Here is a 17,225-nt window from a genome sequence, read left to right as displayed (position 1 = left end):
ATTCCATGGTGTCAAGGACCAGGTGGCCGTTGGGACACTCCTGATCCCATGCAAATCCATTCCATGGTGTCAAGGACCGACCAGGGCCGTTGGGACACTCCTGATCCCATGCAAGTCCATTCCATGGTGTCAAGGACCGACCGGGGCCGTTGGGACACTCCTGATCCCATGCAAGTCCATTCCATGGTGTCAAGGACCGGTGCCTTCAGGACACTCCTGATCCCATGCAAGTCCATTCCATGGTGTCAAGGACCGGTGCCTTCAGGACACTCCTGATCCCATGCAAGTCCATTCCATGATGTCAAGGACCAGGTGGACCATCAGGACACTCCTCATCCCATGCAAGTCCATTCCATGGTGTCAAGGACCGGTGGCCGTTGGGACCTCGCCAGCAATGGACCACACTGAACCGCTTAAGAACTGGGGTTGGGCGCTTCAATGCATCAATGCAGAAGTGGGGATTAGCGGACAGTGCGGCATGCGAGTGCGGTGACCCTGAGCAGACCGCCGACCATATCATCTACACCTGCCCCTTATATAAACCATCCTCGGAAGCCAGCCTCTTTGACCTGGGACCAGAGATGCGGGCGTGGCTCCACGACACCGAGTTGGACCTCTGACGTTACCTTAAAGAAGAAGAAGAAGAAGCCGTTGGGACACTCCTGATCCCATGCAAGTCCATTCCATGGTGTCAAGGACCGACCAGGGCCGTTGGGACACTCCTGATCCCATGCAAGTCCATTCCATGGTGTCAAGGACCGGTGGCCGTTGGGACACTCCTGATCCCATGCAAGTCCATTCCATGATGTCAAGGACCGGGCCGTCGGGACACTCCTGATCCCATGCAAGTCCATTCCATGGTGTCAAGGACCAGGTGCCATCGGGACACTCCTGATCCCATGCAAGTCCATTCCATGGTGTCAAGGACCAGGTGCCGTTGGGACACTCCTGATCCCATGCAAGTCCATTCCATGGTGTCAAGGACCGACCAGGGCCGTTGGGACACTCCTGATCCCATGCAAGTCCATTCCATGGTGTCAAGGACCAGGTGCCGTTGGGACACTCCTGATCCCATGCAAGTCCATTCCACGGTGTCAAGGACCGGTGCCATCATAGGGACACTCCACATCCCATCCCATCCAGGCGGTCCAGACAGACACCATTCCATCCAGGCGGTCCAGACAGACACTCCTCATCCCATCCCATCCAGGCGGTCCAGACATCATCCCATCCCATCCAGGCGGTCCAGACAGACACTCCTCATCCCATCCCATCCAGGCGGTCCAGACAGACACTCCTCATCCCATCCCATCCAGGCGGTCCAGACATCATCCCATCCCATCCAGGCGGTCCAGACATCATCCCATCCCATCCAGGCGGTCCAGACAGACACCACTCCTCATCCCATCCCATCCAGGCGGTCCAGACAGACACTCCTCATCCCATCCCATCCAGGCGGTCCAGACAGACACTCCTCATCCCATCCCATCCCATCCAGGCGGTCCAGACAGACACTCCTCATCCCATCCCATCCCATCCAGGCGGTCCAGACAGACACTCCTCATCCCATCCCATCCCATCCAGGCGGTCCAGACAGACACCATCCCATCCAGGCGGTCCAGACATCCCATCCCATCCAGGCGGTCCAGACATCCCATCCCATCCAGGCGGTCCATCCAGGCGGTCCATCCAGGCGGTCCAGACAGACACCACTCCTCATCCCATCCCATCCAGGCGGTCCATCCAGGCGGTCCATCCAGGCGGTCCAGACATCCCATCCCATCCAGGCGGTCCAGACAGACACCATCCCATCCAGGCGGTCCAGACAGACACCATCCCATCCAGGCGGTCCAGACAGACACCATCCCATCCAGGCGGTCCAGACATCCCATCCCATCCAGGCGGTCCAGACAGACACTCCACATCCAGGCGGTCCAGACATCCCATCCCATCCAGGCGGTCCAGACAGACACTCCACATCCAGGCGGTCCAGACAGACACCATCCCATCCCATCCTCCAGACACACCAGCAGGTTATTTATTTTGAAGTCCTGGATTACCTCGAACGCCGTCCCACTGCGGCAGTATAGCAATTATTTCCTCAATCTGTTCCTCTCCTGCAACGTACTGTACGTACCGTACCGTACCGCGGACATGCGTTTGAACGCTTTGCTTTGATGAGATACGGGAGATAACAAAACCCTTATAATGCCTCTCTGAGGAAACTACAAACACAAGCAGATGGTAATTAATTCATTAATGAGAGAGAGACACACACAGACACTGTCTGTCTGTCTGTCTGTCTGTCTGTCTGTCTGTCTGTCTGTCTGCCGTGTCTGTCTGTCTGTCTGTCTGTCTGTCTGTCTGTCTGTCTGTCTGTCTGTCTGTCTCTCGCCAGAAATGAGGGAATTCTCAGAGGAATGCATGTGAGCGCGTTGGAGGTTGATGAAAACAAAAGAGTGGGGACAGAATCGCCATCACAGACGCAGCACGATGAGCTTGTAGATTGGCTTTGCTATTTGAACAGTTATTTTGAACAGTTTTAGTTGAAGATAACAACACTGTTGTCCTCCTGTCCGCCACAGCTCTCAGACGCTGCAGGCAGCACGACAGCAATAAGGGAGCAGGTACAGTTATACTACAGTACAATGTGTGGCTTGAATCGCCGGCTGACCCAAAAGCCATTAACCCATTTTGGGCGGGAACCCCTTTTGGTGTTTTAAAGCATTATGTTATACTTTAGCTGTTGAAAAATAGCAGACCTACAAGCTCATAGCGCGCTATGAGCTTGTAGGTCTGCTATTTTTGAAAAATCGTGAAAATGAATGTATATTCTTTCAGACCGAACGTTTTTAACTCATATCTTTGCTTCTGGGGGGAGGTCCCTGGAACAACATATTTTCCGATGGGGGTCGGCGGCCAATTACATATAATCTTTGGGGTCCTTGACATGAAATATTGAGAAACATGAGTTTTTTTCAGAAAAAAGGACATTTTAAAAAGACATTTTTTAAAATTTCGACGTCAGGCCTAAATGGGTTAATCTGATGGATGTGTGAGGTGGTGGGACGCACCCCCCAGCGGAGGTGAAACTGTAAATGAGTCCCCGTCCCCCCCTCAGCGTTACATTCTGCCTGTTGCCTCAATTCACCCTCAATCTGTCTTCCTCTTCACACGCTCTGCCTGCCAGAGATTTAACCCATTTAGACCTGAGACCAGATTCTACAAAATGTCTTCTAAATCCTAAAAAGTTTTCTGATAAACCTATTCTCAACCCAGAATTATCTGTATTTGGCCGCGGACCCGCATCTGAAAATATGTTGTTCCAGGCTCCCCCCCCCCCCAGAAGCAAAGTTACGAGTTAAAAACGTTCGCTCTGAAAGCCCTATATACTGTATATATTAATAGATTTCCGCCACATTTTCACAATAAAAAAAGCAGATCTACAAGCTCGTCTGCATGGCACTCGGTGCCACGCTATGAGCTTGTAGATCTGCTATTTTTCAATAGCTAAAGTATAACATAATGCTTGTTTTAAGCAGGGTTCCCGCCCTGAGTGGTTTAGTATAAAGTAATTAGTTTGGAACGAGGCCATTCTGAACTCTACGATGGCCGAGCGAGCGAAGCGGAGGGGAAGCGTCTGGGCGTGGTGGAGAAGGAAAATAAAGAACAACAACGTAAACAAGTGGATGGGATGTTGTGTTGTGTTGTGTTGTGTTGTGTTGAGTTGTGTTGTGTTGTGTTGTGTTGTGTTAGGGGAGGTGAGTGATGGTCCATGTTGGTGAAGGTAACGGTTTGGAAGAGAGTGGAGGGGCTGTTGTGTTGTGTTGTGTTGTGTTGTGTTGTGTTAGGGGAGGTGAGTGATGGTTGGTGAAGGTAACAGTTTGGTAGAGAGTGGAGGGGCTGTTGTGTTGTGTTGTGTTGTGTTGTGTTGTGTTGTGTTGTGTTGTGTTGTGTTGTGTTGTGTTGTGTTGTGTTGTGTTGTGTTGTGTTGTGTTGTGTTGTGTTGTGTTAGGGGAGGTGAGTGATGGTTGGTGAAGGTAACAGTTTGGTAGAGAGTGGAGGGGCTGTTGTGTTGTGTTGTGTTGTGTTGTGTTGTGTTGTGTTGTGTTGTGTTGTGTTGTGTTGTGTTGTGTTGTGTTGTGTTGTGTTGTGTTGTGTTAGGGGAGGTGAGTGATGGTTGGTGAAGGTAACAGTTTGGAAGAGACTGGAGGGGCTGTTGTGTTGTGTTGTGTTGTGTTGTGTTGTGTTGTGTTCGGGGAGGTGAGTGATGGTCCATGTTGGTGAAGGTAACGGCTTGGAAGAGACTGGAGGGGCTGTTGTGTTGTGTTGTGTTGTGTTGTGTTGTGTTGTGTTGTGTTGTGTTGTGTTGTGTTGTGTTGTGTTGTGTTAGGGGAGGTGAGTGATGGTTGGTGAAGGACGGGTAACAGTTTGGAAGAGAGTGGAGGGGCTGTTGTGTTGTGTTGTGTTGTGTTGTGTTGTGTTGTGTTGTGTTGTGTTGTGTTAGGGGAGGTGAGCGATGGTCCATGTTGGTGAAGGTAACAGTTTGGAAGAGAGTGCTTCGTCAGCCAGTCAACTGGCCAGACATCATCCCGTCTTCAAAACTAACTAGTTAGGTTACTCTGTTACCCAAAGATATTCTTTGTGCCATGGACCCCTGTACCAGATTCTGGTGTTAAAATGTTTACATTTCCTAGTTTGTTTTATTTTGAAAATAGCAGCACTATGATGTATATATTAAGTTTAAACTGCTCATGTGGCCAGAGCCTTAGATATAGCCAGAGTTACTCAAACTGTGTTCACTTCATGGGGCTTCAGTCCAATGGCGGCTCTCCTACATACAGTAGACTTCTATTGAGCGTGGGGACAACCCACTGGGACAAGTCCTGGACCGGAAGTAGGCAGAAATGCATTGGACTCAGGGCAACAGCCAAGCTTTAATGATCTTAAATCCCTTTATTTTAAATTGTGTTGTAGTAATAGTACAACATAAACATTAAAGAGACTTTAGTTGTTACTGTGCAATACTTTAAAACAGTTGTCATGTTGCACACATGCTTAAAATAGCTCTTATTTGCGCCGCCCTCGTTGAAAACAATGTATTTCCAACTCCAGCTTGTCTCAGTTCAGGCTGCATGAACAGCGCTCGAGCGCTCGGTTTCTTCCCCCTCGATGTCGTAACTCTTCTATTAGATGGCGCTCTATGTGGCCTAGTTTTCTTTTGGGCTTGATTTCATATATATATATATATATATATATATATCTGGACTCACTAGCTTGACAATGGAGCCACAGTTGGGCTGAAGCTCTGTCAGAAACAAACATGGCTGCTTTTATCACCATAAACAAAGGAAGAAGGCTCTGCTAACAAGCTGCTGAATCCACAAGCAGGGAGTCAGTCAGTCCTCCATCGATCTGCAGGGCTGGATTTACCACACTGGTCTAGACTTTTAATAGATTTTACGATGAGATAAAATGAAGTATTGCAATCCAATTCAAGAGATATATTATTGTATATTTAGTTTTATTAGGGGGACTTTTCTTGTTCTTTCTTCTCCCAGGTGGTAATAATATGACAGACTGAAGTGACCAATGTTGGGCTGTGGATGTGTTGCCCTATATTCTGTATATTTAGGGCTTGTTTGGACTCCAGCACTGAGACTCATGATGTTCCGAGTGTGTTTTGGGACATCAGAAGCAACCGGAAAATATCTGTGCCCTTGATTCTATAAATGTGGACTCAAATAAAGAAATGTGAAATGTGTGTTAGGCTGCGCAACAGTGACACTTGATGGTCAACAAACGCTATGTCCGTACTCGTTCGGACAGACAGACAGACAGACAGACAGACAGACAGACAGACAGACAGACAGACACAGGGACACACATAGCTGTCTATAGGAGTCATTTTAGATTGTAGCAATATACCGTAATATTACCGTATATAGCATTATTAGGATTTAGAACAGTGATCAGATATACATTTACAAGCTCGGAGAGTAGGCTTGGGCGATATAGATTTTTTGATATCGATATTGATAACGTGAATACTATCGCGATAATCGGTATTATCGGTTTTATTAATAAAACATTAATATATCACACTGGGCTGAATTCTCCTCTCCTCTCCTCTCCTCTCCTCTCCTCTCCTCTCCTCTCCTCTCCTCTCCAGTCAAAATGTCCCCTCCCCTCCCCTCCCCTCCCCTCTCCTCTCCTCTCCTCTCCTCTCCTCTCCTCTCCTCTCCTCTCCTCTCCAGTCAAAATGTCCCCTCTCCTCTCCTCTCCTCTCCTCTCCTCTCCTCTCCAGTCAAAATTTCCCCTCCCCTCCCCTCCCCTCTCCTCTCCTCTCCTCTCCTCTCCTCTCCTCTCCTCTCCTCTCCTCTCCTCTCCTCTCCTCTCCAGTCAAAATGTCCCCTCCCCTCCCCTCCCCTCTCCTCTCCTCTCCTCTCCTCTCCTCTCCTCTCCTCTCCTCTCCTCTCCTCTCCAGTCAAAATGTCCCCTCCCCTCCCCTCTCTTCTCCTCTCCTCTCCTCTCTTCTCCTCTCCTCTCCAGTCAAAATGTCCCCTCCCCTCCCCTCCCCTCCCCTCTCCTCTCCTCTCCTCTCCTCTCCTCTCCTCTCCTCTCCTCTCCAGTCAAAATTTCTCCTCTCCTCTCCTCTCCTCTCCTCTCCTCTCCTCTCCTCTCCTCTCCTCTCCTCTCCTCTCCTCTCCTCTCCTCTCCTCTCCTCTCCTCTCCTCTCCTCTCCAGTCAAAATGTCTCCTCTCCTCTCCTCCTCTCCTCTCCTCTCCTCTCCTCTCCTCTCCTCTCCAGTCAAAATTTCCCCTCCCCTCCCCTCTCCTCTCCTCTCCTCTCCTCTCCTCTCCTCTCCTCTCCTCTCCTCTCCTCTCCTCTCCTCTCCTCTCCTCTCCTCTCCTCTCCAGTCAAAATGTCCCCTCCCCTCCCCTCCCCTCCCCTCCCCTCTCCTCTCCTCTCCTCTCCTCTCCTCTCCTCTCCTCTCCTCTCCAGTCAAAATGTCCCCTCCCCTCTCCTCTCCTCTCCTCTCCTCTCCAGTCAAAATTTAATTTCCGAAGTCCTCGACACGAAAAAAAGTTTGAGAAGTAACGATTTAGATTAGGAGGCATTTCTCCTATAGCCTCCGGTCTTAATGGTTTAATGTGTTGTGATGAAGCGTGCGGAACGAGGCCGAGCCGTCATGTTTATGTATGGAGGAATTAGATTGAGGTCAATCCTGAGGTCGCTCGTCGGTGGGCACGTTTCATGTGTTAACCCATTCTGGGCGGGAACACCCTTTTGGTATTGAAAAATAGCAGATCTACAAGCTCATAGTGCGGCACCGAGTGCCGCGCTACAAGCTTGTAGGTCTGCTATTCTTTTTAAATCGTGAAAATGCGGAGCAAATCTTTGAATATATATTCTTTCAGACGTTTTTAACTCAAATCTTTGCTTCTGGGAGGTCCCTGGAACAACATATTTTCAGATGGGCGTCCTTGACATGAAATATTGAGCACCACTGATACAGAAACATGAGGTATTTCAGAAAACTATTTAGAAGACTTTTTTCTTTTTATTTCGACGTCAGGCCTAAACGTGTTAAACTCATCACATATGTCTGCTCTTTCAACGTTGCAACACTGTATATAAAATACAGCTGAAATGCCCACAAAATATAACCTTTTAATTAAACATTTCTTTCTCACCCGTCCTTTTAATTAATGAGAAAACGAGGCAGGCGTGAGTTTTAATTTCATTCAAATGACTTTTCTTTTTACTCAGTGCTGTGTGTGTGTGTGTGTGTGTGTGTGTGTGTGTGTGTGTGTGTGTGTGTGTGTGTGTGTGTGTGTGTGTGTGTGTGTGTGTGTGTGTGTGTGTGTGTGTGTGTGTGTGTGTGTGTGTGTGTGTGTGTGTGTGTGTGTGTGTGTGTGTGTGTTGGGTCGATGTCTGGGATTAGCTGTAATCCTTGGTATTTGGACGATGCATACATTAATCTGCACTCATGTACAGACAGACACACACACACACACACACGCACGTCTGCTGACGAATACCGCTTGTGATCCCCTAACGCATTGCGTGCACGCACGCACGCACGCACACACACACAGAAAATAGCAGCAAGGAGAATGAGACTATAGCAGGACACTGCCAGAGACATCAAGAGCTGCCAGCCGTCAAATTGGTGGGAACCAACACACAGGCATCGGTCACGAGGACGTCCCACATTAATTAATGTTTTGTAGTAATAATCCAAATCTACAAAGTACAACTATAGTAATAATTGTCGTGGAGTAAAAGTACAATATTTGCCTCTGAGTATGTAGTCGGGTTAGAAGTAAAAGTACTGGAAATTGGAATTACTCAAGTAAAGTATAGCCTACAAATACCTCAAATTGTACATCGTGGGGATTTATAGATACATGAGATAGTAGATATTTAATAAATGGTAAATGGTGCATTTATATAGCACCTTTATCCAAGGCGCTTTACAGAGATTGTGCATCAATTCACACACACATTCACACACCGATGGCGGCGGAAACCATGCAAGGCACCAACCAGCACATCAGGAGCAATTAGGGGTTCAGCGTCTTGCTCAAGGACACTTCGACACTAACTCTGGGGGAGCCCACAGGGTTCGAACTGGCAACCTCGCAGGTTACCATCCGGCCACTCTACCCCTGAGCCAACGCCGCCACCGATAATAGTTATCATCGTCTATAACCGCCGTCCCTCGGTGCGGCGGCGCTCCTCGTTACATGTGCCCGATTTAAAATAACAGATCTCTAAGCTGTCGAGACACGCCATGAACGGGTGCGTGGATGGTTTGTAAACTTTGTAGACTATAGATATTTAATAGTTATCGTCTATACAGACATTTTCAGTACTTTTCTCGTTCAATCCTCTGATGGATAACACAATACAGTAATGTGTTTACTGCCTCACTGCACAACGATCTCATACCTGAGAATCAAATTATTCTTTCTGCACATTGAGGGCAATAATGTGTCAGAGTTTCAATTTGAAATTTCAGTGTTTAGCCCATTCTGGGCGGGAAACCCTTTTGGTGTTTCTAGCATTATGTTATACTTTAGCTATTGAAAAATAGCAGATCTACAAGCTCGTAGCGCGGCACTCGGTGCCGCGCTACGAGCTTGTAGGTCTGCTATTTTTTTGAAAAATCGTGAAAATGTGTCGCAAATCTTTGAATATAATATTCTTTCAGAGCGAACAACAGATTTTCAGATGGGGGTCGGCTGCCAATTACATATATTTTTTTTGGGGGTCCTTGGCATGAAAATGTTTGAGAACGACTGACATAGAAACATGAGGTTTTTCAGACAATGCAGTTAGGATTTAGAAGTAAAGTAAGTAAGTAGCCTTGCCGAGCCATGAGGCCCATAGCAGGAGCCTATCTCCTGTTTCTGTAGCGTGAGGCAGCTTGATGTACAAGTACACCCCCTGGACGCTAGTATGTCGCAGGGACTTACCCCCGATCCAACCCTTGATGCTGAGTGCCAAGCAGGGAGGCACTGGGTCCCATTTTTACAGTCTTTGGGGATTGAACCCCGACCTCCCAGTCTCAGGGCGGACACTCTAACCACAAGGCCACTGAGCTGGAAGGATTTAGAAGGCATTTGTAGAATCTGTTCTCTAGGTCGAAAAGGGTTAGTAGACTGGCAGTAATTCAAGTCAGAATCGGGGCCTTTTATCTGTCCTGCTATGGAACCATTTGGTACAAAAATACATTTACATTTATCGTTACTGTTTTAGAAAACCCAGCACACACTGTGATGTTTATTATAGTGCTGAACAATATTGTGGTTTTCATTATTCTGGACTCAGACGGGAGGAGATGAGCTCCAAAAAACAACTCCCTCGACTATAAAGCAAATAACTACTTCTCCTCCGTGACAAATGAATAATGATGTTAATTTGCAGGATTTTAATCGCTGGAGCGATTAAATTGAGGCCCGGTTCTACAGTATTTCTCTGGCATTGCTTTAACCCGTTCTGAACAGGAACCCCCTTTGGTGTTGAAAAATAGCAGATATACAAGTTGTAGGTCTGCTATTTTTGAAAAATCGTGAAAATGTGGTGCAAATCTTTGAATATATATTCTTTCAGGGTGAACTTTTTTAAGTCAAATCTTTGCTTCTGGGGGGTCCCTGGAACATCATATTTTCAGATGGGGGTCATTTTTGGGGTCCTTGACGTGAAATAGTTTGAAAACCACTGACACAGAAACAAGAGGTTTTTCAGGAAACTGTCTGATTTAGAAGACATTTGTAGAATCGTCCTCGGGTCTAAATTGGTTAATGAAATGACAAATGGATTATATTTTTACCATCTCTCTGCCATGAATGAACCCCAACATCTACACACACAATATAGTCATAATTTATTCAATTTCATACATTAATTTATAGTAATAGAATCACGATGCAAGTGTTATGTGGTGTTGCTGTTTCACACAGACAGACAGACAGACAGACAGACAGAGAATGAAAGTGGATTGTTTTCATAATGTTTCTTTTACAGTCATGATGAAGTACAATCGCAGGGTTTCACGTACGTTATGTGTTAGAGTGAGCTGTCAGGTTCTCAGTGAAAGCCTCTCTTTGTGTCAGTGTGTGTTTCACTGTGTGTGATTGCAGCGTTCCATAGTGTATACTCCACACAATGCCTTTAATTATGTGCCTATCTCCTGTCTGTGGATCTAAGGAAATAAGAAGCGTTGGATAATGATATTCCTTTGTCTGCTATGCCGCCGTCTCCGTCTGCGGAGGTTTTGATTTCCAGACACACCAAGAGCTGAATATGAATGTTGTTGTTAGATGAGCTAATATGAATAATGTGCTTTACAACAGAAACCCCATAACATGCATTTGATATCTGTTAACACATGTTGGGCGGGAACCCCTTTTGGTGTTAGCATTATGTTATGCTTTAGCTATTGAAAAATAGCAGATCTACAAGCTCGTAGCGTGCCACCGAGTGCCGCGCTACGAGCTTGTAGGTCTGCTATTTTTGAAAAATCGAAGAACGACTGACATAGAAACATAGCTTTTTCAGAAAACTGTCAGGATGTAGAAGACATTTTTAGAATCTGATCTCAGGTCAAAATGGGTTAAATGTTTAGTTTTTTTGTTAAAAAGTGACTTTGTTGGTCGTGAAGTAAACTAGGCAAAGTCAATAAAAACACTTATCTACATTATGACCATATTACGTGTTGGGAAAACACACATTTGTGAAAACCTTGATGAAGCTTCCATGAGCATTATGTGGATATTGCGTCTTACATCATTGGAATGGCATTGTTGTGACATAAAATGGAGAAAGAGGAAATTCACAGAGGAGCTGTTAAGACTGAGCACGACCACACTGTAAAAACCCTGGATGCTATTTTAATGCAGAATGAACCCACTGTGTACTTTCTCAGGATTTCAAGAAGCATTTTGCATCAGCATGACTTGCAGAAATGACCCCTGCAGCTGTTCCCCTTGCATCTCTCAGGGTGGGGAGGGGGGGGCAGGGCAGCTCTTTAAGGAATAGATTTGGGTGGAATTAATTTAACTGTTTTCATGTGTACGTCATTCACGAGAAGATTTATACCAAAACATTGCTTTATTGATGAGGTTTTAGCCAAAACCTGCTGTTTTTTTGCATGAAATTTGAAAATCATGTTTGTGTTTCTTAGTGTGAGATGGAGGATGCACCTGGCCTGAGTCAAACTAGAACTGGACTTTTATATTTTCTCTCAACAAAAAAGTGGCTTCACGTGGGGGGGGGGGGGGGGGGCACGGTGACACAGTCGGTAGTGCTGTCGCCTCACAGCTAGAAGTTCCTGGGTTCGATTCCTGCTGTTGGCGATGATGGGGGCATGTTCTCTCCTCCGCGTCATCAGTGCCCATATACCAAGTAACTGCCGATGGCAAGGCACAACCCAAACCTCCACCAAAGTGGTCTTGCACAATTTTGTAGGATTAACAAACAAAAATAACAGGCCCAGAGTGGTTTGTGAGATTAGCTCGGAACAAACACACAAACCCTCTTAATGGGTATGATGACATCACATTCATAATTAAGAAAACGTCTACTCCAGGATTCTCGTTAAACTTTGTGCACTGGGTTGGTGTGAACAGATGCCCTCCCCTCCCACTGACCACACGCTGCTCCATCTTTGCTCCATCCTCGTTTTATCCTCTCCTGGATCGTCTCTGATACACAACACCAGGGGTTCTCAACGTTTTTGGCCGGGGACCCCCGGAAATGCTTTGGCAACGTCTCGGGACCCCCGCCCCGCCCCCTCCCGACCCCCAATATAAATTGACTGCTACAATAACCTTAAACCATTTTGGGCGGGAACCCCTTTTGGTGTTTTAAGCATTGTTATAATTTAGCTATTTAAAAATAGATCTACAAGCTCATAGCGCGCCACCGAGTGGCGCGCTACGAGCTTGTAGGTCTGCTATTTTTGAAAAATCGTGAAAAATAAAATAAACAATCTTTTTTTTTTTTTTTTTTTTTTAAATAATTTGGGGACCCCCTAAAATAATTTGGCGACCCCCCGAGGGGTCGCGACCCACGGGTTGAGAACCCCTGCACAACACCACGTACAGTACGGACAGTACGGACCTCCATCTGCTGCGTGGAGTCGACCTCACTAACTTTATCTCTGAGCGTCTATGCTGTGCAGAAAGCCCCCTCACTGTACACGCTTACATCATTATCATGTATGAAAACCCCCTCACTGTACACGCTTACATCATTATCATGTATGAAAACCCCCTCACTGTACACGCTTACATCATTATCATGTATGAAAACCCCCTCACTGTACACGCTTACATCATTATCATGTATGAAAACCCCCTCACTGTACACGCTTACATCATTATCATGTATGAAAACCCCCTCACTGTACACGCTTACATCATTATCATGTATGAAAACCCCCTCACTGTACACGCTTACATCATTATCATGTATGAAAACCCCCTCACTGTACACGCTTACATCATTATCATGTATGAAAACCCCCTCACTGTACACGCTTACATCATTATCATGTATGAAAACCCCCTCACTGTACACGCTTACATCATTATCATGTATGAAAACCCCCTCACTGTACACGCTTACATCATTATCATGTATGAAAACCCCCTCACTGTACACGCTTACATCATTATCATGTATGAAAACCCCCTCACTGTACACGCTTACATCATTATCATGTATGAAAACCCCCTCACTGTACACGCTTACATCATTATCATGTATGAAAACCCCCTCACTGTACACGCTTACATCATTATCATGTATGAAAACCCCCTCACTGTACACGCTTACATCATTATCATGTATGAAAACCCCCTCACTGTACACGCTTACATCATTATCATGTATGAAAACCCCCTCACTGTACACGCTTACATCATTATCATGTATGAAAACCCCCTCACTGTACACGCTTACATCATTATCATGTATGAAAACCCCCTCACTGTACACGCTTACATCATTATCATGTATGAAAACCCCCTCACTGTACACGCTTACATCATTATCATGTATGAAAACCCCCTCACTGTACACGCTTACATCATTATCATGTATGAAAACCCCCTCACTGTACACGCTTACATCATTATCATGTATGAAAACCCCCTCACTGTACACGCTTACATCATTATCATGTATGAAAACCCCCTCACTGTACACGCTTACATCATTATCATGTATGAAAACCCCCTCACTGTACACGCTTACATCATTATCATGTATGAAAACCCCCTCACTGTACACGCTTACATCATTATCATGCACATGGGCTTTAAAGCTTCAATCCAGAACTTATTTACCAATCTGTTTGGTAAATGTTGATCCAATTTAACTAGACGGCGGCGCTGGCGCCTGAGAGCACGTGGCGCTGGCGCCTGAGAGCACGTGCTCCTGCTGCCAACTATTCTTTTCCCAGCTACATGTTGTGCATATATATATATGTATATATATATCTATATCTCTGCAATGTTCTGCATAGGCTACGGCTGACTGAAATGCATATCTAGTATATTGGTAAAAGTAGCCCAAAGGATATTTGCAAACTGTGTGACAGGCTGAGGGAGTCTTAACTCCACCCAGCGGCGGTGGCTCAGGGGGTAGAGTGGCTGGATGGGAACCGCAAGGTTGCCGAAAATAGCCAATCTACAAGCACACAACTCGTCGCAACGCATTGTGAGCTTGGAGATTTTCAGCAAGCGTAAAATCTGCCATTACGACGGCATCAAGGCCCGCAAAAATGCATTTTTGTCGACAAAAACCAACTGTAGATTGTAGACTAAAATTGCATGACATTTAGTCGACTAAAACTAAAAACTAAAAACACTAAAGCATTTCAGATGACTAAAACTAAATTACATGTCATTGTTTCATGCTGCCAAAATCACTGAACCACCGACGTCATAGTTGTCTTTTATTCACATTGTGTACAGACAATGTAATGTTAAAATAGCACTTTTTAAAATCTATTGCACTCCACTATAGAGCGTTGCAGTCCCGCCCCCTACCATGGACCAGGAAATGAATCCCAATGCATTTTTCCCATAGACATTTCAAAAAGTATTTATTTAAAGACGGTTACGCCGCGGACAAAGCCAACTCGAGTCGTGACAACTCATGACAACACAAACAATATTTTGGACCAAACAAATAATTACAAAGAAGAAAAACAACAAAGAAAGTGTTGTAACCTGCCGTTTTTTTCTTCTTTCTAATAATTTTTTTCGGCCCCAAAAATTGTGTTTGTTTGTTATGATTTGTCACGACTCGAGTTGGCTTTGTCCGCGGCGTAAACGTCTTTAAATAAATACTTTCTGAAATGTCTATGAGGAAAATGAACGGAGAATCATTTCCTGGTCCATGGTAGGGGGCGGGACTGCGACGCTCTATATACAGCCCACTATAGAGCGTCACAGTCCCGCCCCCTTTCATGACGACGCCAGGCCCAGGAAATGATACCCAATGCATTTTGGACCAAACAAATAATTACAAAGAAGAAAAACAACAAAAGAAGTGTTGTAACCTGCCATTTTTTTCTTCTTTCTAATTATTTGTTCGGCCCAAACAATTGTGTTTGTTGTCATGATTTGTCACGACTCGAGTTGGCTTTGTCCGCGGCGTAAACGTCTTTAAATAAATATTTTCTGAAATGTCTGAGGAAAATGAACGGAGAATCATTTCCTGGTCCATGGTAGGGGGCGGGACTGCGACGCTCTATACAGCCCACAGCCACTCCACTATACAGCCCACTTGTGTGTCTACTGTATATAGCATTCCTTACTCAGCTCATGGGGCTATAGTTCATAGCTCATGGGGCTATAGTTCATAGATCATGGGGCTATAGTTCATAGCTCATGGGGCTATAGTTCATAGCTCATGGGGCTATAGTTCCAGACTCTATATAGCATTCCTTACTCAGCTCATGGGGCTATAGTTCCAAACTCTATATAGCATTCCTTACTCAGCTCATGGGGCTATAGTTCACCCTTGGTATTGCGTCATACAGATTCTTCTTGAATATTGGACCGGCACCAGATACCACCCACAGTGATCCCGGCACAAGTCCATTTCTTTCAGAACGTTTCATGTGGAGATGATATTTGCTGTTCTCGAGGAAAACCCGACCCCCATCTTTTTCTCTTTGGTGTGCTTCCAAAATGCACTGTCAAAGGTGTGCGTGCGTGCGTGCGTGCGTGCGTGCGTGCGTGTGTGCGTGCGTGCGCCTATCGCATGTGATTGAGGCCTAGAGCAATCACTCAGCCCTGTGGCATGGGCATGCTGTTTTCCTCTCTCTCACACACTGGGCACAGATGTTTCTGCAGGCCTGTATGCATTATTGCTGGCAGGCCTGCAGGCCCCATTGGTGGTTATAGATCAGTGTGGAAGCTGCAGGGCAGAGGGAGGGAGGGCCTCATGGCTGCATCCTCCTCTCTGCAGCCCCTGCAGGGCAGAGGGAGGGAGGGCCTGGCTGGCATCCTCCTCCTCAGCCTCCTCTCTGCAGCCCCTGCAGGGCAGAGGGAGGGAGGGCCTGGCTGGCATCCTCCTCCTCAGCCTCCTCTCTGCAGCCCCTGCAGGGCAGAGGGAGGGAGGGCCTCATGGCATCATCCTCCTCCTCAGCCTCCTCTCTGCAGCCCCTGCAGGGCAGAGGGAGGGCCTGGCTGGCATCCTCCTCCTCTCTGCAGCCCCTCTGGCACTTCTGGAACAACTGTCCACTCCACATGAACCCATGGCTGCCAAGTCCGGCCGTATATATACCCACGGATTAAAGTTCTCAGTCTTAACCACTTGTTTCCACCACCAGTATTAGCCAGTACTGTAGGTATGTCTTCTATGGAAGCATCTCTTGTGCTGAAGATAGACGATCTACAAGCTCTACAAGCTTCTATAATGGGCATGCATGTATATTAATTGCCTCGCGGGTGGGAGGGACGGCTGATTAAAATCCTGCTCGTCTACATTAACAACGGTTCACGGGTCACAAGCAGGTTAGTTACGGTGTGATTATAATTTCACAGCAGGCTGCGTTTCAGGAATAGCAACACATGTTTATCGTTACACACTCTCTTAACCACATAAACCCTCCATAGTTTATACTGGAGTCCCCCAGGAGTCCATACTAGGCCCCCCTTCCTTTTATATTCCCTCTTTACCAACACTCTTTGTCTGCTCCGGATACACTATGACCCCTGACCCCTTCTCCACCGGTTGGTTCCAAGGGGCCAGTGAGGCTATTCAACGTCGAAGCGCTGGGCCCTAGTGGTAGGAGGAGGGACTACAGGCGGACCCGTGGATTCATGACCGGGAAACCCCGTGCAGCTGGGATTTAACATTGAACGCTCGGTTGCACTTCCGCATTTGACCACCAAAATTTGGTGGTAAAATTTGGTGGTAATAATCAACTGAAGTTTCACCATGAAACTTCAGTTGATTACTTACACGAAGACAATGATTTATTCTATCACAAATTTTACATTTTTAAATATGCAAATGAGGCATTACATAGGAAAATAAAAAGCTACTACTGTGGAAGGGTTATCATATATTCATTTATTTATATTGATCCTATAAACAATTTAATTTCCCATTGGGAACCAACTGGTGTTCATGTGGTTAATATCAGTGGAAGAAAGAACAAGAAAGTTTTTTTTGCGGCTTTCACCTTTATT

The 17,225-nt window shown here is 46.2% G+C and overlaps 1 protein-coding gene across 2 annotated transcripts in view; it reads left to right on the top strand.

Annotated features, from left to right (window-relative positions):
• The window catches only part of LOC306914553 (netrin receptor UNC5D-like), a 191,650-nt gene that overhangs the window by 113,099 nt on the left and 61,326 nt on the right, over positions 1-17,225 (top strand). The gene's annotated exons all lie outside the window — the stretch shown is intronic.

This window comes from Electrona antarctica (genome assembly GCF_951216825.1).
Source record: "Electrona antarctica genome assembly, chromosome: 21".
NCBI lineage: Eukaryota > Metazoa > Chordata > Actinopteri > Myctophiformes > Myctophidae > Electrona > Electrona antarctica.
This window is presented reverse-complemented; position numbering and strand designations above follow the sequence as displayed.